Genomic DNA, 24,119 nt, shown 5'->3' on the forward strand with positions numbered 1-24,119 from the left:
CTCTGCCTCTATCTTGTCTATCCCTTTCATTATTTTAAATGTTTCTATAAGATCACCCCTCATCCTTCTGAACTCCAACGAGTAAAGACCCAGTCTATTAAATCTATCTTCATAAGGTAACCCCCTCATCTCCGGAATCAGCCCAGTGAATCGTCTCTGTACCCCGTCCAAAGCTAGTATATCCTTCCTTAAGTAAGGTGACCAAAACTGCACGCAGTACTCCAGGTGCGGTCTCACCAATACCCTGTACAGTTGCAGCAGGACCTCCCTGCTTTTGTACTCCAGCCCTCTCGCAATGAAGGCCAACATTCCATTCGCCTTCCTGATTACCTGCTGCACCTGCAAACTAACTTTTTGGGATTCATGCACAAGGACCCCCAGGTCCCTCTGCACCGCAGCATGTTGTAATTTCTCCCCATTCAAATAATATTCCCTTTTACTGTTTTCTTTTCCAAGGTGGATGACCTCACATTTTCCGACATTGTATTCCATCTGCCAAACCTTAGCCAATTCGCTTAACCTATCTAAATCTCTTTGCAGCCTCTCTGTGTCCTCTACACAACCCGCTTTCCCACTAATCTTTGTGTCATCTGCAAATTTTGTTACACTACACTCTGTCCCCTCTTCCAGGTCATCTATGTATATTGTAAACAGTTGTGATCCCAGCACCGATCCCTATGGCACACCACTAACCACCGATTTCCAACCCGAAAAGGACCCATTTATCCCGACTCTCTGCTTTCTGTTATCCAGCCAATTCTCTATCCATGCTAATACATTTCCTCTAACTCCGCCTACCTTTACCTTCTGCAGTAACCTTTTGTGTGGCACCTCTCAAATGCCTTTTGGAAATCTAAATACACCACATCCATCGGTACACCTCTATCCACCATGCTCGTTATATCCTCAAAGAATTCCAGTAAATTAGTTGAACATTAGTTGTGCAAAAATGTTCTAAATAGGCACATTGTGAGGTCAATTAGAGGCGTATTGCTGTTGCTCAGAGAAGTTTCTCTGCATTCACAATGGATCGTATATCTCTGCCTACTTCCCTTGAAGAAAGGCTACATTATCAAGCTTGATGAAGCCAGCAGCAAACGATCGTCTTTCGTTTTAAATATTTTATTTGAAATTGTTTAATTGTGATTTGTTGCTGTAATATGATTATGATATTCAAGGCAATCAGATGCAAATAGGACACTTTCAAGTGTAACACTATGAGGTGGTGCCAGACATCCTATATGCAACTCTTTAATGTATGTGTTAGCAAATCTACTGTAGTGCCGTTCACTGTAAAGCAGAGGATGCAGTACAAAGGGCAGCAAAATGATATCATGTAAATCACATTGGGCTATAAATGCGGCCTCTCCGGGTGTGTATGATGTGCACACGTGCCCGAAGAGGCCTCGCAAATGCCAGTTCTCGGCACACGATGCGCATGCGCCGAGAGCGGCATTTGCGATCTGTTAAAATGTTTTTTGACAGATTACAAACATTCCCGGGAGAAGGACATTCGCGTGCAGAGATTTGGGCTATTTTCCCAACTCTTGCCCAGCGAATGTCCTTCAAACTCTTACGCCTGGTAAAAGCAGGCATATAGCCTACTTTTATCAGTGTAAGAGTTTTAAAAGATAGAAAAATTCAATTTTATCACTAATTTTTATATTAAAACCCTGTCCATTAAAGTAAGTTTATTTTTAACGCTATTAAAACATTTTAAAAACATTTTCAAAAAAGTATTTTTTTCTAAAAACATTTAATTTAATTCAATTTCAGTTCATTTTAAATATGTGAGGTTTTTTTATTGATTGTGTTGTGTTGTGTTTGTGTTTTTGGGGGTATTCTCAATGATAATAATGGACACTCGTACAAACAGAGCTCCCATTATTATCAATGAGAATACTCCATGTTCATTGGTGGTCCAGGCCCACATGATGACAGGTTACGCTTACATTCCTGGGATGTGTGAGCCCATACACTGGGCTGCGAAAGGAGGCCTCGGACCGTAAATATACCTTCCTCCGGGACCACCAGGTACTTTTGTTAAAAAATTTCAGTTGGAGGCATCCGCCCGCAGGAAGCCTCTGACCGCAATTTTTGAGCCAATGTATTTTAGTTCTGCTAAAGTGTTAAGGCTATAAAGTCTAATTGCTGTTAAGGAAACACAAGGTAAGTTCACAGAGCTGACTTAAGGGGCTGTAGACATGCTAGTGCTGATATTTTGTGTTTGCTGGAGTATCCTTTCGTTTATACTTTTTTGGAGAGTAATACAGAAAATTTGAAAGTAGTGCTTGAAATGTGAGAAATAGGAAATGTGCAATCGATGTACCATTTCTATAATGTAACAACAACTTGTATTTATATAGCGCCTTTAACAAAGTGAAATGTCCCATGGTGCTTCATAGGAGTATTATGAGTCAAAACATGTGACACCAAGCCACATAAGGAGCAATTAGGGTAAGTACCAAAAGCATGGTCAAAGAGCTAGGTTTTAAGGAGCGTCTTAAAGGAGCAAAGAGGGGTAGAGAGACGGAGAGGTTTAGCCTGAGAATTCCAGAGCTTAGGGGCTAGGCAACAGAAGGCATGCACACCAATGGTTGAGCGATTATAATCAGGGATGCTCAAGAGGTTAGAATTAGAGCAGCACAGATATCCTGGAGGGGTTGTGGGGCTGAAGGAAATTACAGAGATAGGGAGAGGCAAGGCCATGGAAGGATTTGAAAACAAGGATGACAATTTTGAAAGCAAGGCGTTGCTTAACTGGGAGCCAATGTAGGTTAGGAAGCACAGGGATGATGGATGAGTGGGTGTGAATTAGGGCACGCCCAGCCGAGTTTTGGATCACCTCAAGTTTACGTAGGGTATTGGAATAGTCAAGTCAAGAGGTAAGAAAGGCATGGATGAGGGTTTCAGCAGCAGAAGAGCTAAGGCAAAGGTGGAGATGGGCAATGTTACGGAGGTGGAAGTAGGTGGTCTTAGTTATGCTGCGGATATATGGTCGCAAGCTCATTTCAGGGTCAAATATGACACCAAGGTTGCGAATAGTGTGGTTCAGCCTCAGACAGAAGTTGGAGAGAGAGATGCTGTCAGTGGCTAGAGAACGGACTGAAAACAATGGCTTTGGTCTTTCCAATAGTCAACTGGAGAAAATTTCTGCTCATCCAGAACTGGATGTCAGACAAGCAGTCTAGAGACCAGTGAAGGGTTGAGATAAGTGGTAGTGAGGTTCAGCTGGGTGTAATCAACGTACATGTAGAAACTGACGCTGTGTTTTCGGTTGATGTCACCAAGGGGCAACATGTAGATCATAGAAAAATTAAGACACAGAAGGAGGTCATTCAGCCCATCGTGTCGGTGCCGGTCGAAAAAGAGCTACCCAGCCTAATTACACCTTCCAGCACTAGGTCCATAACCCTGTAGGTCACGGCTCTTTAAGTGCACATCCAAGTACTTTTTAAAATATGATTGGAGTTTCTGCTTCTACCATCCTTTCAGGCAGTGAGTTCCAAACCCCCACCACCTTCTGGGTGAAAGTGTGTATGGAGAAAGAGTCAGATGGAACACTGTGAGCTCAAAGTAAAGTGTGACAGTCTTTTATTGCAGGTCTCCAGAGTGCCTCTCCAACCTGTGAGGCCTCCTTAAATACCTGTGCTCCCAAGGGATTATGGAATCCCTTGGGACTCCAGGGGATGAGCCCTCTGGTGGCTGTACAGAGTAAATACAAGTCCACATATATAACAATTTTTTTTCCCTCATCTCTCCCATAAGCCTTCTACCAACTACTTTAAATCTATGTCACCTGGATATTGAACCCTCTGTTAAGGGGAGCAATAGGAGGAGGCCAAGGATCGATCCTTGGGGAACACCAGAGGTAACAATGCGAGAGCGGGAAGGGAAGCCGTTGCAGGTGATTCTCAGGCTATGATTAGATAGATAAGAATGGAACCAGGCGAGTGTTGTCCCACCCAACTGGATGATGGTGGAGAGGCATTGGAGAATGATAGAGTGGTCAACCATGTCAAAGGCTGCAGACAAGTCAAGAAGGACGAGGAGGGATAGTTTGCCTTTGTCACAGTCACAAACGATGTAATTTGTGACTTCCATAGATTGAAATTGTTACATAAAGTGTGTACTGGCACACATTTCCTGCATCACTTTGGTGTGGGAGCCAGGAGGTTTGATTTATGAGGCACTGGCAGCAGTACTGGGGAAAGAGGCTGTTGTTCCATGAGGAGGGGTTCCACTTAAACCAGCCTGGGACCAGTGTCCTGGTGAATCGAATAACTAGGGTGGAAGATCAGCCTTTAAACTAATGAAGGGGGTGTGAGGATTTGGAAAGGGTAAATTAAAAAGCAGTAAGAGAAATGTCAAGGCTATAGAACAGAATAGTCAACATCTTCACTGAGGCGTACGAAAGCATGGGCCTGACACTAAACATCCGTAAGACAAAAGTCCTCCACCAACCTGACCCCCCCCCCCCCCCCCACACAGCACTGCCCCCCAGTCATCAAATTCCATGTCGCGGCCCTGGACAATGTGGACCACTTTCCATACCCCGGGAGCCTATTATCAGCAAGGGCAGATATCGACGACGAGGTTCAACACCGCCTCCAGTGCGCCAGTGCAGCCTTTGGCCACTTGAGGAAAAGAGTGTTCGAAGATCAGGCCCTCAAATCTGCCACCAAGCTCATGGTCGACAGGGCAATAGTGATACCTGCTCTCCTGTATGGCTCAGAGACATATACCATATACAGTAGACACCTCAAATCTCTGGAGAAATACCACGAATGATGTCTCCGCAAGATCCTGCAAATCCCCTGGGAGGACAGACGCACCAACGTTAGCGTCCTCGATCAGGCCAACATTCCCAGCATCGAAGCACTGACCACACTCGACCAGCTCCGTTGGGTGAGCCACATTGTTCGCATGCCTGACACAAGTCTCCCAAAGCAAACCCTCTATTCGGAACTCCTACACGGCAAGCGAGCCCAAGGTGGGCAGAGAAAACGTTTCAAGGACACCCTCAAAGCCTCCCTGATAAAATGCAACATCCCAACCGACACCTGGGAGTCCCTGGCTAAAGACCGCCCTAGGTGGAGGAGGTGCATCCAGGAGGGCGCTGAGCATCTTGAGTCGCGTCGCCGAGAGCATGCAGAAAACAAGCGCAGGCGGCGGAAGGAGCACGCGGCAAACCAGTCCCACCCACACTTTCCTTCAACGACTGTCTGTCCCACCTGTGACAGAGACTGTGGTTCCCGTATTGGACTGTCCAGTCACCTAAGAACACACTTTTAGAGTGGAATCAAGTCTTCCTCGATTTTGAGGGACTGCCTATGATGATGATGATGATGATTTGGGTAAAAATAAACAGAGTAGGTCAAGAAGGGATATAGAGCTTAACAAAGATAATAGGGTATCAGTGACTAAGGTGACATCAGGGAAAAATAGAAAAAGGTTAAAGCTAAATGCAATATATCTGAATGTGCAAAGCATTCGAAATAAAATAGATGAATTAATAGTACAGATAGAAATAAATAGTTTTGATATAATAGGCATTACAGAGATGTGGTTGCAGAGTGACCAAGGTTGGGAACTAAATATTCCAGGATACTTGACTTTTAGAAGAGATAGGCAAAATGGAAAAGAGCCGCTGGATAGCCCTGGTAATAAACAATGAGATAAAGACAATAAGGAGAGCGAATCTTAGGTCGGAAAATCGAGATATAAAATCCTTTGGGTGGAGCTAAGAAACAATTACGATAGAAAACACTGGCGAGAGTAGTTTATAGCCTCCCGAACAGTAATAGTCATGTCGAGGACAGAATAAATCAGGAAATTAGAGGTGCATGTAAAAAGGGTAATACAGTAATCGTGGGGGACTTTAATCTTCATATAGACTGGGCAAATAAACTTGCAGAATGAGTTCGTGGAGCACGTTCAAGATAGTTTTCTAGATCAGTATGTCGAGGAACCGGCATCTAGGGAACAGACAATTTTGATCTAGTATTGTGCAATTAGACAGTGTTAATTAATAACCTATTAGGAAAGGTGCCTCTGAGGAAGAGTGATCATAATACAATAGAATTTTATATTGAGTTTGAGAACGATTTAGTCAAATCTGAAACTAGGGTCTTAAATCTGAACAAAGCAAACTACGTAGTTATGAGGGGTGAGTTGGCTGAGGTAAATTGGGAAGCTAGATCAAAAGATATGATGGCAGATAAGCAATGGAAAACATTTAAAGAATTAATTCATAATTCACAATGAATATACATTCCTTTAAGGAATACAAACCCCATGGGAAAAGTTGTCCAACCGTGCGAACAACAGAAGTGAAACATAGTATTAGATTAAAGGAACTGGCTTATGTTGCCAAAAAGAGTAGTAAGCCGAAGGATTGGGAGGTTTTTAGAACTCAGCAAATGATGACAAAGAAATTGATAAAGAAAGAGAAAATAGAATAAAAGAGTAAACTAAAGTCTATTAAAAACAAATTGTAAAAGCTTCTATAGGTATGTAAAAATAAAGAGATTAGCGAAAGTAAACGTGTGTCCCTTACAGGCAGAGACAGGATAAATTAGAATGAGCAATAAGGAAATGGCAGAGACATTAAACAAATATTTTGGTCTAGAAATTCGATTAGGCCAGAAAAAGACTGGTGACACCATGGGCTAAGGTTAATGGCCGTCCGCAAAATGGGTGCAGGCAGCACCGGTATTTTGGTGTTACCTGCTGATTTACATGAGTGGAGCACAGAATCTTTTATGCAACGCACACTTTCCGACGCTAACCTCAGTAGAAGATTGCATCTGACTGTTTCATATCATTTGGTGATGGTTCCTTGGTTGTGCTGATCAGGAGATATCGAGTCAGGTGATGTCACTTGTAGGGTTTGAGTATTGGGCGTTGTGGCACATTAGGAAGTATGTGTTTGTCTTCGGCTCCCCTCTTACTTGCACAGACATTAGTCTGGGTCTTGTGTGGGGTCCACCAGACTTTCACTGGCTGCCATAGGTTCACAGATGTTTCACCAGATGGTTGCTGTGTGAAGGTTTGTGCTCCACCATGATGCTGGAGGAAGGGGATGGGGATGCACCACCTTGGAGCTAGCAGTGACAGTGCACTAGCTGGCATATCACATAGGGGATTCACTCCCTGGTGGGTGGCTCTTAAAGCACAGGCCCAGATCTGGAGGGACTGTGACTGGAAACACCACAAAGATTCTAGCACAGATGTCTTTAAACCGTTACATGAAAAATTCATTGAAATCATTTTTTTTTAAAGGGGAACATGAACCTCTTGGTCAGGAGTTACTGGTGTAAAATGTGTAGATGAGAATTCAGCTACATTTTTAACAGCAGACTTTTGAAGAACTCTTGGTGAGAATATGGTGTTAAGTATTTTAAAAACAGACTTCCATATTTTGTATCTTATAAGAACATAAGAAATAGGAACAGGAGTAGACCATACTGCCCCTTGAGCCTGCTTCGCCATGGCTGATCTGATCATGGACTCAGTTCCACTTCCCTGCCCGCTCCCCATAACCCCTTATCCCCCTATCGTTTAAAAAACTGTCTATTTCTGTTTTAAATGTTTCAATGAACCAGCTTCCACAGCTCTCTGAGGCAGCAAATTCCACAGATTTACAACCCTCAGAGAAGAAATTTCTCCTCATCTCAGTTTTAAATGGGCGGCCCCTTATTCTAAGATCATGCTCTCTAGTTCTAGTCTCCCCCATCAGTGGAAACATCCTCTCTGCATCCACCTTGTCAAGCCCCCTCATAATCTTATACATTTCAATAAGATCACCTCTCATTCTTCTGAATTCCAATGAGTAGAGGCCTAACCTACTCAACCTTTCCTCATAAGTCAACTCCCTCATCTCCGGAATCAACTGAGTAAACCTTCTCCGAACTGCCTCCAAAGCAAGTATATCCTTTCATAAATATGGAAACCAAAACTGCACACAGTATTCCAGGTGTGGCCTCAATAATATCCTGTACAGCTGTAGCAAGACTTCCCTGCTTTTAAACTCCATCCCCTTTGCAATAAAGGCCAAGATTCCATTGGTCTTCCTGATCACATGCTGTACCTGCATGCTAACCTTTTGTGTTTCATGCACAAGTACTCCCAGGTCCCGCTGTACTGCAGCACATTGCAATCTTTCTCCATTTAAATAATAACTTGCTCTTTGATTTTTTTCTGCCAAAGTGGATAACCTCAAACTTTCCAACATTATAGTCCATCTGCCAAATTTTTGCCCATTCACTTAACCTGTCTTTGTCCTTTTGCAGATTTTTTGTGTCCTCCTCACACATTGCTTTTCCTCCCATCTTTGTATCATCAGCAAACTTGGCTACATTACACTCAGTCCCTTCTTCCAAGTCATTAATATAGATTGTAAATAGTTGGGGTCCCAGCACTGATCCCTGCTGCACACCACTAGTTACTGGTTGCCAACCAGAGAATGAACCATTTATCCCGACTCTCTGTTTTCTGTTAGTTAGTCAATCCTCTATCCATGCTAATATATTACCCCCAACCCCGTGAACTTTTAGCTTGTACAGTAACCTTTTATATGGCACCTTGTCAAATGCCTTCTGGAAGTCCAAATACACCACATCCACCCTTTATCCACCCTGTTTGTTACATCCTCAAAGAATTCCAGCAAATTTGTCAAATATGACTTCCCCTTCATAAATCCATGCTGACTCTGCCTGACCAAATTTTGCTTTTTCAAATGTCCTGCCACTGCTTTTTTAATAATGGACTCCAACATTTTCTCAACAAGATGTTAGGCTACCTGGTCTATAGTTTCCTGCTTTTTGTCTGCCTCCTTTTTTAAATACGGGCGTTACATTTGCAGTTTTCCAATCTGCTGGGACCTCCCCAGAATCCAGGGAATTTTGGTAAATTACAATCAATGCATCCACAATCCCTGCCGCTACTTCGCTTAAAACCCTAGGATGCAAGCCATCAGGTCCAGGGGATTTATCTGCTTTTAGTCCCATTATCTTACTGAGTACCACCTCCTTAGTGATTGTGATTGTTTTAAGTTCCTCCCCCGCTATAGACTATCCACTGTTGGAATACTGTTAGTGTCCTCTACCGTAAAGACTGATACAAAATATTTGTTCAGAGTTTCTGTCATCTTCATGTTCCCCATTACCAATTCCCCGGTCTCGTCCTCTAAGGGACCAACATTTACTTTAGCCACTCTTTTCCTTTTTATATACTTATAGAAACTCTTGCTATCTGTTGTTATATTTTGTTCTAGTTTACTTTCATCGTCTATCTTCCCTTTCTTAATCATTTTTTTTAATCAGTTCCAAAACTAGAAAATCCAATGTATAAAATGTAAGGAAATGCAGCATTGATGTTTTCCTGATATTCTTACAACAGTATAGCTTATTTAAAAAATATTTACCTCATGTAAAAAATATTTGACTGACTGGGGGGAGATTTGATGCATCTCATTGGAAACAGTTTTCACTCCAATTAGATAGTCTGAGCTCTCCATAGTTACCATTATCTCAGCAGCGGTTTACTGTCCGGGTTATAGCTCACTGCCACCTTCTCACGTCTCGACACGCTGTCAATGGCTGCACACATTGGAGAGGGTGGTAAGAGGAGCACAGAGCTCCAAGATGGATGAATGTGCCTAAATTTGACATCACGCTCCTGCTGATTAAAATACTTGTGGCGAGCGCAGGCAACGGCAGGGCTGCCAACCTTCCGAAAATATTGGCCAGCACGCGATCCGCTGACAGCGGTCGGAAGCAAGGAGACCGCATTGTTTTCAGCAAAATGAGCCTTAATAACCAGTGCTAAATCTTCCAATTTCTAGGCCTTTGTATCTGTCATCACAGAAAGTACAAAAACCATTCTGGAAATAGCGGGGAACCAAGAGTCTAGTGAGAAATGAGGAACTAAAAGAAATTTAGATTAGTAAAGAAACAGTACGAGAACAATTAATGGGAATAAAAGCCGACAAATCCCCTAACCTGACGACCAACATCCTAGGGTTTTAAAATAAGTGGCTAAAGAGATAATGGATGCATTGGTTTCGATCTTCCAGAATTCCATAGATTCTGGAACAGTCCCCGCGGATTGGAAGGTAGCACATGTATCCTTCCAATTCAAGAAAGGAGGGAGAGAGAAAATGGGGAACTACAGACTAGTTGGCCTGACATCAATAGTAGGGAAAATGCTAGAATCTATTATTAGGGATGTGGTAACAGGATGCTTGGAAAATTGTAGTATGATTGGGCAGAGTCAACATGATTTATGAAAGGGAAATCGTGTTTGAATAATCTGTTCGGGTTTTTTTGAGCTTGTAGCTAGCAGGGTAGATAAGGTGGAAGCAATAGATGTAGTGTATTTGGATTTTTGAAAAGCATTCGATAAGGTCACATGCAAGAGGTTATTACACAAAAATTAGGGCTCGTGGGATTGGGGCTAATATACCAGCATGGATTGAGGATTAGCTAATGGACAGAAAACAGTGAGTTTGGGTTGGCAGGCTGTAACTAGCATGGTACATGCAGCAGAGCAGGTCTCCAGTTGTCTTGGTTAATCCTTGCCACTGGACCAAGACCTAACTCTGTCAAGCCCATGTGGTGGCTGGTATGCAACGGCCACCACACATTAAAAAAAATCCACGCACAGGTATCTTCCACCCTTCAATATGTAGTTCAGGATCTGGAATATTAGGTCCTTCATTGAAACACCTGTGAACTCATCCTTTTTTGGCGTGGAAGCAAGTCATCCTCGTTTCGAGGGACCGCCTATGATGATGACTGCAAGGATCAGTGCTTGGGCCTCAGCTATTTACAGTCTATATTAATGACTTAGATGAAGGGACCAAGTGCAATGTATCCAAGTTTGCTGACAATCCAAACCTAGGTGGGAAAGTAATCTGTGAAGAGGATGCAAAGGGATATAGACAGGTTAAGTAAGTGGGCAAGAACATGGCGGATGGAATATAAAGTGGAGAGATGTGAAGTTATCCACTTTAGTAGGAAGAATAGAAAAGCAGAAAATGTTTTAAATGATGAGAGATTGGGAAATGCTGGTATTCAGAGAGACCTGGGAATTCTTGTACACGAAACACAGAAAGTTAAAGTGCAGGTACTCGGAAAGCAAGTGGTATGTTTATTACAAAAGGATTGGAGTACAAGAGTAAAGAAGTCTTACTACAATTTTGTAGGGCTTTGGTAAGACCTTGGAGTACTGTGTACAGTTTTGGTCTCCTTACCCAAGGCCTTAGAGGGAGTGCAACAGAGGTTCATTAGACTGATTAGTGGGAGGGGGGATTGTCCTGTGATGAGAGATTGAATAGACTAGGCCTATATTCTCCAGAGTTTAGAAGAATGAGAGGTGATCTCATTGAAATGTATATAATTAAGGTGCTTGATAGGTTAGGTACTGGGAACATTATTCTCCTTGCTGGGGAGTCTAGAACTAGGGGTCATAGACTCCCTCCTAGATAAGCTTACAGCTTCTTTCTGTGCCTCTCTTGGCATCCTACGAAGGGCCCATCAAGGCACTCGTCGCTGCCTCCTTATGAGCAGCAACCCCAACTATCCCACCCTACTCTCTTGCCGACCTTCCTGCCCAGCGTGTCCACAGGGGGATAATCTTGGAAATCTCCTCCCCATCCAACTCACCCCCACTGCCCCAGCGCTGATCCTGTGGACACTGGCAGTGGGTCAGCCATCACTGACCTTTACGCATCTCCCTCCAGAATGTCCGTTTGCTTGCGAACAAGACCCTTGCCATTAATGAGTTTATCGTAGATGATGGTATCGACATCATGGCCCTGAAGGAAACTTGGTTGAGGGGAGATGACACCTTACCCTTAAATGAAGCCTCCCTGTCTGGCTATACCTTCCACCACTTGTCCCCGGTGTGGCTCTCACCAGCAAATCTTTAAAAAGTTTTGATACTCATCATTTTACAAGTAGATGTGTAATAAGGACATTGTAAACTTTATTTGTGTATATATTCCATATTTTAACGTAGACAAATGGCAATTTGGTCTGTCCTCCTCCTCCCCCGGCACGTTTGCCTCCTTTGTGACTCTCCCGCTATTCCACCCCTTTCACATCTCATTTAAAATTCTCGTTCTCTACTGCCCACCCAAGTACCATAAAAATGTTATTACCGATATTTCTTCACTACTTTCCTCCCTCAGCTTCTGCACCGAACGACTTCTCATCCTCGGTGATTTCAACCTCTATCTCAATTCATCATACTCCCTTCTCCTCTCAGTTCACTAGCCTCCTATCCTCCCTTAATCTCTCCCTCCATGTAAACTCCCCAATCCATATTCATGGCCGCCCCCTCTACCTGGCCATCTCTCGTGGCCTTGCTATTTCCATCTTGTCAATCGCAGATAAGGCCATCTCTGACCAGTTCTTCGTATCACTCTCCACCCACAGCACCATTCCACCACCTTTCCATCACCTACATAAGAACATAAGAATTAGGAACAGGAGTAGGCCATCTAGCCCCTCGAGCCTGCTCCGCCATTCAATAAGATCATGGCTGATCTGGCCGTGGACTCAGCTCCACTTACCCATCCGCTCCCCGTAACCCTTAATTCCCTTATTGGTTAAAAATCTATCTATCTGTGACTTGAATACATTCAATGAGCTAGCCTCAACTGCTTCCTTGGGCAGAGAATTCCACAGATTCACAACCCTCTGGGAGAAGAAATTCCTTCTCAACTCGGTTTTAAATTGGCTCCCCCGTATTTTGAGGCTGTGCCCCCTAGTTCTAGTCTCCCCGACCAGTGGAAACAACCTCTGCGCCTCTATCTTGTCTATCCCTTTCATGATTTTAAATGTTTCTAGAAGATCACCCCTCATCCTTCTGAACTCCGAGTCAAGACCCAGTCTCTACTCAATCTATCATCATAAGGTAACCCCCTCATCTCCGGAATCAGCCTAGTGAATCGTCTCTGTACCCCCTCCAAAACTAGTATATCCTTCCTTAAGTAAGGTGACCAAAATTGCACGCAGTACTCCAGGTGTGGCCTCACCAATACCCTGTACAGTTGCAGCAGGACCTCCCTGCTTTTGTACTCCATCCCTCTCACAATGAAGGCCAACATTCCATTTGCCTTTCTGATTACCTGCTGCACCTGTAAACTAACTTTTTGGGATTCATACACAAGGAGGAGGAGCGGGCTGGATGGCGCCAGACACGCTGGCGCGGCGCCTAAACTCTGCCAACGTCCGCCACGCGGCCGATGCCATCGAGTCGCTAAAAACAGCTCTGGGCCCTGACTCCGTTAGGTACATCGAGGAGGCTCAAGCACGTGGGGAGATCCCGTCCGAACTGACCCCCGTCCGGACGGAATTCCTCATCGGCGCCAAACCCCGGAACCTCCCTCGGGGGCCGGCGCCTCACAACTTGAGCCGCCTCGGGGAAATCCCCTCCGTGCCTTTCAGTTCCGCGCGGAGGGGTTTCCTGTACGGGCTGCTCCTGCACACCCTCAACTTTGCCATCCTCGCCGGCCGTCCGGACACGCCATGGCGTACCATCTTGCCGTCCGGAGGAGGCGGGGGTCCCCGATGGAGGGCACTCTACGCGGGGGTCCTCCCACTATTCATCGGGGACTTGGCCTGGAGGGTGGTGCACGGAGCAGTGCCGTGCAACAAATTTTTAAGCCGGTTCACGGACTCCCAGGCCGCCTGCAATTTCTGCGGTCTGGAGGAGTCCGTGTTCCATGTTTTTATTGAGTGCACAAGGTTGCAGCCCCTGTTCCATTATTTGAAGGGGCTGCTCCTGAAATTCTGGCTGCACTTCAGTCCCACTCTCCTGATCTTTGGGCACCCTGTGCGGAGGGGAGCGGGTAGGTCCGAAGGCCTCCTCGTAGGACTGCTCCTGGGCACGGCCAAGGGTGCCATCAGCCGGTCCAGGCAGCGGTCGAGGGGGTCGTTCAACCTGACTGCCTGCCTCTCTTCCGCTCTTACATCCGGTCCAGGGTGTCCTTGGAGATGGAGCACGCGGTGTCCACCGGTACGCTCGCGGCCTTCCGCGAGAGGTGGGCACCGGAGGGACTGGAGTGCATCATCACGCCCGGCAACCAAATTTTAATTTGATTTTACGTTTTAAAGGTAATTTGTTTTAATTGCCGGTGCTTTTAGTGTCCCCTTCCCTTTTATAGGGGGCACTGGGGAAAAATTGTGACTTTAGTGCCCAAAAAAAAAACAAAAAAAAAGAAAAAACACAAAAAAAACCACAAAAAAAAACACAAAAAAGGGGGAAAAAAAAAAAAGGGCCTTGTAAATGTCTGGAGTGTCACCCAGGTCGGGTGACACCGTTTAATGTTTTATGTTTTCACAGATAAACTCAAAAGAGTTTCATACACAAGGAGGAGGAGCGGGCTGGATGGCGCCAGACACGCTGGCGCGGCGCCTAAACTCTGCCAACGTCCGCCACGCGGCCGATGCCATCGAGTCGCTAAAAACAGCTCTGGGCCCTGACTCCGTTAGGTACATCGAGGAGGCTCAAGCACGTGGGGAGATCCCGTCCGAACTGACCCCCGTCCGGACGGAATTCCTCATCGGCGCCAAACCCCGGAACCTCCCTCGGGGGCCGGCGCCTCACAACTTGAGGCGCCTCGGGGAAATCCCCTCCATGCCTTTCAGTTCCGCGCGGAGGGGTTTCCTGTACGGGCTGCTCCTGCACACCCTCAACTTTGCCATCCTCGCCGGCCGTCCGGACACGCCATGGCGTACCATCTTGCCGTCCGGAGGAGGCGGGGGTCCCCGATGGAGGGCACTCTACGCAGGGGTCCTCCCACTATTCATCGGGGACTTGACCTGGAGGGTGGTGCACGGAGCAGTGCCGTGCAACAAAGTTTTAAGCCGGTTCACGGACTCCCAGGCCGCCTGCAATTTCTGCGGTCTGGAGGAATCCGTGTTCCATGTTTTTATTGAGTGCACGAGGTTGCAGCCCCTGTTCCATTATTTGAAGGGGCTGCTCCTGAAATTCTGGCTGCACTTCAGTCCCACTCTCCTGATCTTTGGGCACCCTGTGCGGAGGGGAGCGGGTAGGTCCGAAGGCCTCCTCGTAGGACTGCTCCTGGGCACGGCCAAGGGTGCCATCAGCCGGTCCAGGCAGCGGGCGGTCGAGGGGGTCGTTCAACCTGACTGCCTGCCTCTCTTCCGCTCTTACATCCGGTCCAGGGTGTCCTTGGAGATGGAGCACGCGGTGTCCACCGGTACGCTCGCGGCCTTCCGCGAGAGGTGGGCACCGGAGGGACTGGAGTGCATCATCACGCCCGGCAACCAAATTTTAATTTGATTTTACGTTTTTAAGTTTAATTTGTTTTAATTGCCGGTGCTTTTAGTGTCCCCCTTCCCTTTTATAGGGAGCACTGGGGAAAATTGTGATTTTAGTGCCCAAAAAAAAACAAAAAAAGAAAAACACAAAAAAAAACAAAAAAAAGGGGGGAAAAAAAAAAAAAGGGCCTTGTAAATATCTGGAGTGTCACCCAGGTCGGGTGGCACCGTTTAATGTTTTATGTTTTGCAGGTGAACTCCAAAAAGAGTTTCATACACAAGGACCCCCAGGTCCCTCTGCACCTCAGCATGTTGTAATTTCTCCCCATTCAAATAATATTCCTTTTTACTGTTTTTTTCCCCCCCAAGGTGGATGACCTCACACTTTCTGACATTGTATTCCATCTGCCAAACCTTAGCCCATTCGCTTAACCTATCCAAATCTCTTTGCAGCCTCTCTGTGTCCTCTACACAACCCGCTTTCCCACTAATCTTTGTGTCATCTGCAAATTTTGTTACACTACACTCTGTCCCCTCTTCCAGGTCATCTATGTATATTGTAAACAGTTGTGGTCCCAGCACCGATCCCTGTGGCACACCACTAACCACCATTTTCCACCCCGAAAAGGATCCATTTATCCCGACTCTCTGCTTTCTGTTCGCCAGCCAATTCTCTATCCATGCTAATACATTTCCTCTGACTCCGCATACCTTTATCTTCTGCAGTAACCTTTTTTGTGGCACCTTATCGAATGCCTTTTGAAAATCTAAATACACCACATCCATCGGTACACCTCTATCCACCATGCTCGTTATAATCTCAAAGAATTCCAGGAAATTAGTTAAACATGATTTCCCCTTCATGAATCCATGCTGCGTCTGCTTGATTGCACTATTCCTATCTAGATGTCCCGCTATTTCTTCCTTAATGATAGTTTCAAGCATTTTCCCCACTACAGATGTTAAACTAACCGGCCTATAGTTACCTGCCTTTTGTCTGTCTCCTTTTTTAAACAGAGTCGTTACATTAGCTGCTTTCCAATCCGTTGGTACCTCCTCAGAGTCCAGAGAATTTTGGTAGATTATAACGAATGCATCTGCTATAACTTCTGCCATCTCTTTTAATACCCTGGGATGCATTTCATCAGGACCAGGGGACTTGTCTACCTTGAGTCCCATTAGCCTGTCCAGCACTACCCCTCTAGTGATAGTGATTGTCTCAAGGTCCTCCCTTCCCACATTCCTGTGACCAGCAATTTTTGGCATGGTTTTTGAGTCTTCCACTGTGAAGACCGAAGCAAAATAATTGTTTAAGGTCTCAGCCATTTTCACATTTCCCATTATTAAATCCCCCTTCTCATCTTCGAAGGGACCAACATTTACTTTAGTCACTCTTTTCCGTTTTATATATCTGTAAAAGCTTTTACTATCTGTTTTTATGTTTTGCGCAAGTTTACCTTTGTAATCTATTTTTCCTTTCTTTATTGCTTTTTTAGTCATTCTTTGCTGTTGTTTAAAATTTTCCCAATCTTCTAGTTTCCCACTAACCTTGGCCACCTTATACGCATTGGTCTTTGATTTGATACTCTCCTTTATTTCCTTGGTTATCCACGGCTGGTTATCCCTTCTCTTACTGCCCTTCTTTTTCACTGGAATATATTTTTGTTGCACATTATGAAAGAGCTCCTTAAAAGTCCTCCACTGTTCCTCAATTGTGCCACCGTTTAGTCTGTGTTTCCAGTCTACTTTAGCCAACTCTGCCCTCATCCCACTGTAGTCCCCTTTGTTTAAGCATAGTACGCTCGTTTCTGACACAACTTCCTCACCCTCAATCTGTATTACAAATTCAACCATACTGTGATCACTCATTCCGAAAGGATCTTTTACTAGGAGATCGTTTATTTTTCCTGTCTCATTACACAGGACCAGATCTAAGATAGCTTGCTCCCTTTGTAGGTTCTGTATCATACTGTTCGAAGAAACAATCCCGTATGCATTCTATGAATTCCTCCTCCAGGCTACCCCGTGCGATTTGAGTTGACCAATCGATATGTAGGTTAAAATCCCCCATGACTACTGCCGTTCCTTTTTCACATGCCTCCATTATTCCCTTGATTATTGCCTGCCCCACCATGAAGTTATTATTTGGGGTCCTATAAACTACGCCCACCAGTGACTTTTTCCCCTTACTATCTCTAATCTCCACCTGCAATGATTCAACATTTTGTTCATTAGAGCCAATATCGTCTCTCACAACTGCCCTGATATCATCCTTTATTAACAGAGCTACCCCCCTCCTTTCCCTTCTTGTCCATCTTTCCGAATCATCAGATTCCCCTGTATGTTTAATTCCCAGTCTTGGCCACCCTGCAACCATGTTTCTGTAATGGCCACCAAATCATACCCATTTGTAATGATTTGTGCCGTCAACTCATTTACTTTATTTCGAATGCTGCGTGCGTTTAGGTAGAGTGTTTTAATCCTAGTTTTTAAACCATGCTTTCTAGTTTTGACCCCTCCTGCAGCCCCTTTATATTCAGTGGCCATTTTTGTTTTTTGCCTTGGGTTTCTCTGCCCTCCACTTTTACTCATCTCCTTTCTCTGTCTTTTGCTTTTGTCTCCTTTTTGTTTCCCTCTGTCTCCCTGCATTGGTTCCCATCTCCCTGCCATATTAGTTTAACACCTCCCCAACAGCACTAGCAAACACTCCCCCTAGGACATTGGTTCCGGTCCTGCCCAGGTGCAGACCGTCCGGTTTGTATTGGTCCCACCTCCCCCAGAATCTGTTCCAATGCCCCAGGAATTTGAATCCCCTCCTGCTGCACCACTGCCCTCCATCCCCCACCCCCCTCACCCCATGGAACCCTACCTCCTCCAGAGTCTGTCCCTGGAAAAAACTCTCGCCCGACTCTCTTACAACTGCACTTATGAACTCCCAACTGTCCAACCTTGGCTCTCCATTCACCATGTCATTTATGCAGCCACCGATCTGCTCAATCATACCCTTACCACCACGTTTGATGTACTAGTCCCTGATAAAAAAATTACTCTCTCTCCCTGGCCATTCCCGCTGGTATAGCCCTGATCTTTGCTCCCTTAAGTCCAAGGGACACAGACTTGAACGGATTTGGCGGACAACTAGTTTAGCCATTCACCGCCAGATCTGGCTGGACAACATAAAGCATTATTGGGTCCTGCTCTCATCTGCCAAAGTTACTCACTACTCCAGAATCATTCTGGAATGAAAAGATAAACACCGGCTTCTATTCTCCACTGCTAACTGTCTTTTTAAACCCCTCTCCCCAGACTCCACCCTCACCTCTAAAAATAAGTGTGAGGAGCTCATGGACTTCTTTGCCTCGATGATTAAGACCATCTGTTCAGCTGCCTCTGCCTCTTTTCTTCCTTCTCTTAGCCCACTGGGCCAAACTTCCTCTAAGGCTCCCCCCCCCCCCCGCCCTAGCCCTGACCTCATATCTTTCTCCAGTTTCTCTCCGATCTCCCCCTCTCTGAGCTCATTCTGTCCATGAGACCCACTTCCTGCTCCCCTGACCCTGTTCCCACCAAACTGTTGACCACCCAACTTCCTTTTCTGGCTCCCATGTTAGCTGACATTGTCAACGGTTCTCTCTCCTCAGGTACTGTCCCCCTCTCCCTCAAACCTGACGTCATCATCCCTCTCCTCAAAAAACCAACCCTCGAACCCTCCCGTCCTTGCAAATTACTGACCCATCTCCAAGCTCCCGTTCCTCGCCAAAGTTCTTGAACGTGTTGTCTCCTCCCAAATCTGTGCCCATCTTTCCGCAATTCTATGTTTGAATCCCTTCAATCCGGTTTCCGTGCCTGCCACAGTACTGAAACGGCTCTCATCAAGGTCATAAATGACATCCTTTGTGACTGTGACGAAGGCAAACTTATCTCTTCTTGACTTGTCTGCAGCCTTTGACACGGTTTACCACTCTATCCTTCTCCAACGCCTCTCCACCTTCGTCCAGTTGGGTGGGACTGCACTCGCCTGGTTCCATTCTTATCTATCTAATCATAACCAGAGAATCACCTGCAACGGCTTCTCTTCCCATCCCCACATCGTTACCTCTGGTGTCCCCCAAGGATCTACCCTTGGCCACTTCCTATTTCTCATCTATATGCTGCCACTTGGCGATATCATCAGAAAACACAGCATCAGTTTCCACATATATGCTGTTGACACCCAGCTCTACCTCAATACCATTTTTCTCCACCGATCCACGGTCTCTAAATTGTCAGACTGCTTGTCCGACATCCAGTTCTGGATGAGCAAAACTTTTCTCCGATTGAATATTGGGAAGACCATTGTTTTCGGTCCCCGCTACAAACCCTATCCCTCTTCCCAACTTCTGTCTGAGGCTGAATCAGACTGTTCACACCTGTGTGTCATATTTGACCCTGAAATGAGCTTAGGACCACATATTCGCAGCATGACTAAGATCACCTATTTCAACCTCCGTAACATTGCCCGGCTTCACCCTTGCTTCAGCTCATCCGCTGCTGAAGACCTCATCCATGCCTTTATTACGTCTAGACTTGACTATTCCAACACACTCCTGGCTGGCCTCCCACATTTTACCCTACGTAAACTAGAGGTGATCCAAAACTCGGATGTCCGTGTCCTTGCACCAAGTCTTGCTCACCCATCACCCCTGTACTCGCTGACCTACATTGGCTCCTGGTTAAGCAACGCCTTGATTTCAAAATTCTCATCCTTGTTTTCAAATCCCTTCACCCCTCCCTATTTCTGTAATCTTCGCCAGTCCCACAACCACCCCCTATCCAGAGATATCTGCGCTGCTCTAATTCTGCCCTCTTGAACATCCCTGATTATAATCGCTCAACCATGGGTGACTATGCCTTCTGTTGCCTAGGCCCTAAGCTCTGGAATTGCCAGGGTACCAGTGGGAGAGCAGTTTGGTGGTAGTTATCTTTTTGGTGGTCGAGTTAGCATAGTTATGGGAAAGGACAAAGATAGACCAAGAGTAAAAGTTCTCAACTGGGCCAAGGTCAATTTTACTGGGCTGAGATGTGATTTGGCAAAGGTGGACTGGAAATAGCTACTAGAGGTTACAGTAGCATAGTGGTTTTGTGGATTTCATCCCCTACGGGGCACAATGGACATGATCTTTGCAGCGCGACAGCTGCAGGAAAAATGCAGGGAGCAGCGCCAGCCCTTATACATGACCTTTTTCGATCTTACAAAGGCCTTTGACACTGTCAACCGTGAGGGTCTATGGAGTGTCCTCCTCCATTTCGGATGCCCCCAAAAGTTTGGCAGCATCCTCTACCTGCTCCACAACGACATGCAGGCCGTGATCCTTACCAATGGATCCATTACAGACCCAATCCATGTCCGGGCCGGGGTCAAACAGGGCTGCATCATCGCTCCAACCCTTTTCTCAATCTTCCTCGCTGCCATGCTCCACCTCAGTCAACAAGCTCCACGTTGGAGTGGAACTAAACTACAGAACCAGTGGGAAGCTGTTTAACCTAAGCCACTTGCAAGCCAGGTCCAAGATCACCCCAACCTCTATCGTTGAGCTACAGTACGAGGACGATGCCTGCGTCTGCGCACATTCTGAGGTTGAACTCCAGGATATAGTCGATGTATTCACCGAGGCATATGAAAGCATGGGCCTTATGCTTAACATCCGTAAGACAAAGGTCCTCCACCAGCATGTCCTTGCCGCACAGCACTGCCCCCCAGTCATCAAGATTCATGGAGCGGCCCTCGACAACATGGACCATTTCCCAAACCTCGGGAGCCTCTTATCAACAAAAGCAGACATTGATGCGGAGATTCAACATCGCCTCCAGTGTGCCAGTGCAGCCTTCGGCCGCCTGAGGAAAAGAGTGTTCGAAGACCAGGCCCTCAAATCTACCACCAAGCTCATGGTCTACAGGGCTGTAGTAATACCCGCCCTCCTGTATGGATCAGAGGCATGGACGATGTACAGAAGACACCTCAAGTCGCTGGAGATATATCACCAACGATGTCTCTGCAAGATCCTGCAAATCCCCTGGGAGGACAGACACACCAACATCAGTGTCCTTGTCCAGGCTAACATCCCCAGCATTGAAGCATTGACCACACTCGATCAGCTTCGCTGGGCAGGCCAGACACGAGACTCCCTAAGCAAATGCTCTATGCGGAGTTCCTTCACGGCAAATGAGCCAAAGGTGGGTAGTGGAAACGTTACAAGGACACCCTCAAAGCCTCCCTGATAAAGTGCGACATCACCACTGACATCTGGGAGTCCCTGGCCGAAGACCGCCCTAGGTGGAGAAAGTGTATCTGGGAGGGTGTTGACCTCTTCGAATCTCAACGCCGAGAGCGAAGAGGTCAAGCGCAGGCAGCGGAAGGAACGTGCGGAAAACCAGTCCCACCCATCCCTTCCCTTGACGAATGTCTGTCCCACCTGTGACAGTGTCTGTGGCTCTTGTATTGGACTGTTCTACCAAAGAACTCACTTCAGGAGTAGAAGCAAGTCTTCCTCAATTCTGAGGGGCTGCCTATGATGATGATGTTACTGGACGAGTAATCCAGAGCCCTAGACTAATGATCACAGTGATATGAGTTCAAATCTCACCATAGCAGCTGGAGAATTTAAATTCAGTTAATTAAATAAATCTGGAATGGTGATCATGAAACTACCGGATTGTTGTAAAAACCCATCTGGTTCACGAATGTCCTTTAGTGAAGGAAATATGCCATCTTTACCCGGTCTGGCCTATATATGACTCCAGAGCTACAGAAATGTGGTTGACTCTTAACTGCCCTCTGAAATGACTTAGCAAACCACTTATTCAAAAAGGCGGCTCACCACCATCTTCTCAAGGGCAATTAGGGATGGACAATAAATGCTGGCCTTGCTGGCGATGCCCACATCCCGTGAAAGAATAAAAAAAAGGTAGAGCAGTGGGAGGCATTCAAGGAGAAGATAATGAGGGTTGAGAAAATATATTCCCGCAAAAAAAGGGTGGGACTCCCAAATCTAGAGCACCCTGGATGTCAAGGTGCATACATGGTAAGGTAAGACAAAAAAGGAAGCTTATGTCAGATACCGCAAGCTAAATACTGCAGAAAGTCTAGAGAAGTATAAAACGTGCAGGGGTGAAATTAATTAGGAAGGCAAAGAGGACATGAAAAAATATTGGCAAATAACATCAAGGAATTCCTAAATATGTTTTATAAATACAAAAAGAACAAGAGGATCCTAAGGAAAGAGTTGGGCCTATTACAGACCAAAAAGCTAACGTGTGTGGAGGCGGAAGACGTGGGTACGGTTCTTAATGAATACTTTGCATCTGTCCTCACAAAAGAGAGGGATGATGCAGACCTTGTAGTTAAGGAGGAGGAGTGTGAAATATTAGATGAGATAAACATAGTGAAAGAGGAAATATTAAGTGGTATAGCATCTGTGAAAGTAAATAAATTGCCAGGCACGGAGAAGCAAGGGAGAAAATAGCAGAGGCTCTGACCATCATTTTCCAATCTTATCTGGCTACAGGTGTGGTGCCAGAGGACTGGAGGACTGCTAACATTGTATCTTTGTTTAAAAATGGAGAAAGGGATAGACTGAGTAATTACAGACCAGTCTTTACTCGTTGGAGTTCAGAAGGATGAGGGGTGATCTTATAGAAACATTTAAAATAATGAAAGGGATAGACAAGATAGAGGTAGAGAGGTTGTTTCCACTGGTCGGGGAGACTAGAACGAGGGGGCACAGCCTCAAAATACAGGGGAGCCAATTTAAAACCGAGTTGAGAAGGAATTTCTTCTCCCAGAGGGTTGTGAATCTGTGGAATTCTCTGCCCAAGGAAGCAGTTGAGGCTAGCTCATTGAATGTATTCAAGTCACAGATAGATAGATTTTTAACTAATAAGGGAATTAAAGGTTATGGGGAGCGGGCGGGTAAGTGGAGCTGAGTCCACGGCCAGATCAGCCATGATCTTGTTGAATGGCGGAGCAGGCATGAGGGGCTAGATGGCCTACTCCTGTTCCTAATTCTTATGTTCTTCTGTTCTTAATCAGCCTAACCTCAGTGGTGGGCAAATTATTAGAAAAAATTCTGAGGGACAGTACTAAGCCTCATTTAGAAAGGCACAGATTAATCAAGGACAGCCAGCATGGATTTGTTAAGGGCAGGTCTGACGAACTTGATTACAATTTTTGAGATGGTAACAATGAGGGTCGATAGGGGTAGCTTATTTGTTGTAGTTTCCATTGATTTTAGCAATGCTTTTGACAAGATCCCACATGGAGACGGGACAGAAAAGTAAAAGCCCATGGGATCCAAGGGAAAGAGCCAAGCTGGATCCAAAATTAGCTTAGTGGCAGGAAGCAAAGCGTAATGGTCGACGGATGTTTTTGTGACCGGAAGGCTATTTCCAGTGGGGTTCTGCAGGCTCAGTACTAGGTCCCTTGCTTTTTGTGGTATATATCAATGATTTAGACTTCAATGTAGGGGGCATGATTATGAAGTTTGCAGATGATACAAAAATTGGCCGTGTAGTTGAGAGTGAAGAAGAAAGCTGTAGACTGCAGGAAGATATCAATGGATTGAACAGGTGGGCAGAAAAGTAGCAAATGGTATTCAATCCGGAGAAGTGTGAAGTAATGCATTTGGGTAGGGCTAACAAGGCAAGGGAATGCTCAATAATTGCTAGGATACTGAGAAGTGTAGAGGAACAGAACAACCTTGAAATGCATGTCCATAGCTCCCTGAAGCTAGCAGGACAGGTCGATAAGGTCGTTAAGAAGACATATGGAATACTTTCCTTTATTAACAG

The 24,119-nt window shown here is 45.6% G+C and overlaps 1 protein-coding gene across 6 annotated transcripts in view; it reads right to left on the bottom strand.

Annotated features, from left to right (window-relative positions):
• Window positions 1-24,119, bottom strand: part of ank2b (ankyrin 2b, neuronal) — a 1,291,078-nt gene that overhangs the window by 17,919 nt on the left and 1,249,040 nt on the right. The gene's annotated exons all lie outside the window — the stretch shown is intronic.

The sequence above is a fragment of the Pristiophorus japonicus genome, chromosome 2 (genome assembly GCF_044704955.1).
Source record: "Pristiophorus japonicus isolate sPriJap1 chromosome 2, sPriJap1.hap1, whole genome shotgun sequence".
NCBI classification, from domain to species: domain Eukaryota; kingdom Metazoa; phylum Chordata; class Chondrichthyes; family Pristiophoridae; genus Pristiophorus; species Pristiophorus japonicus.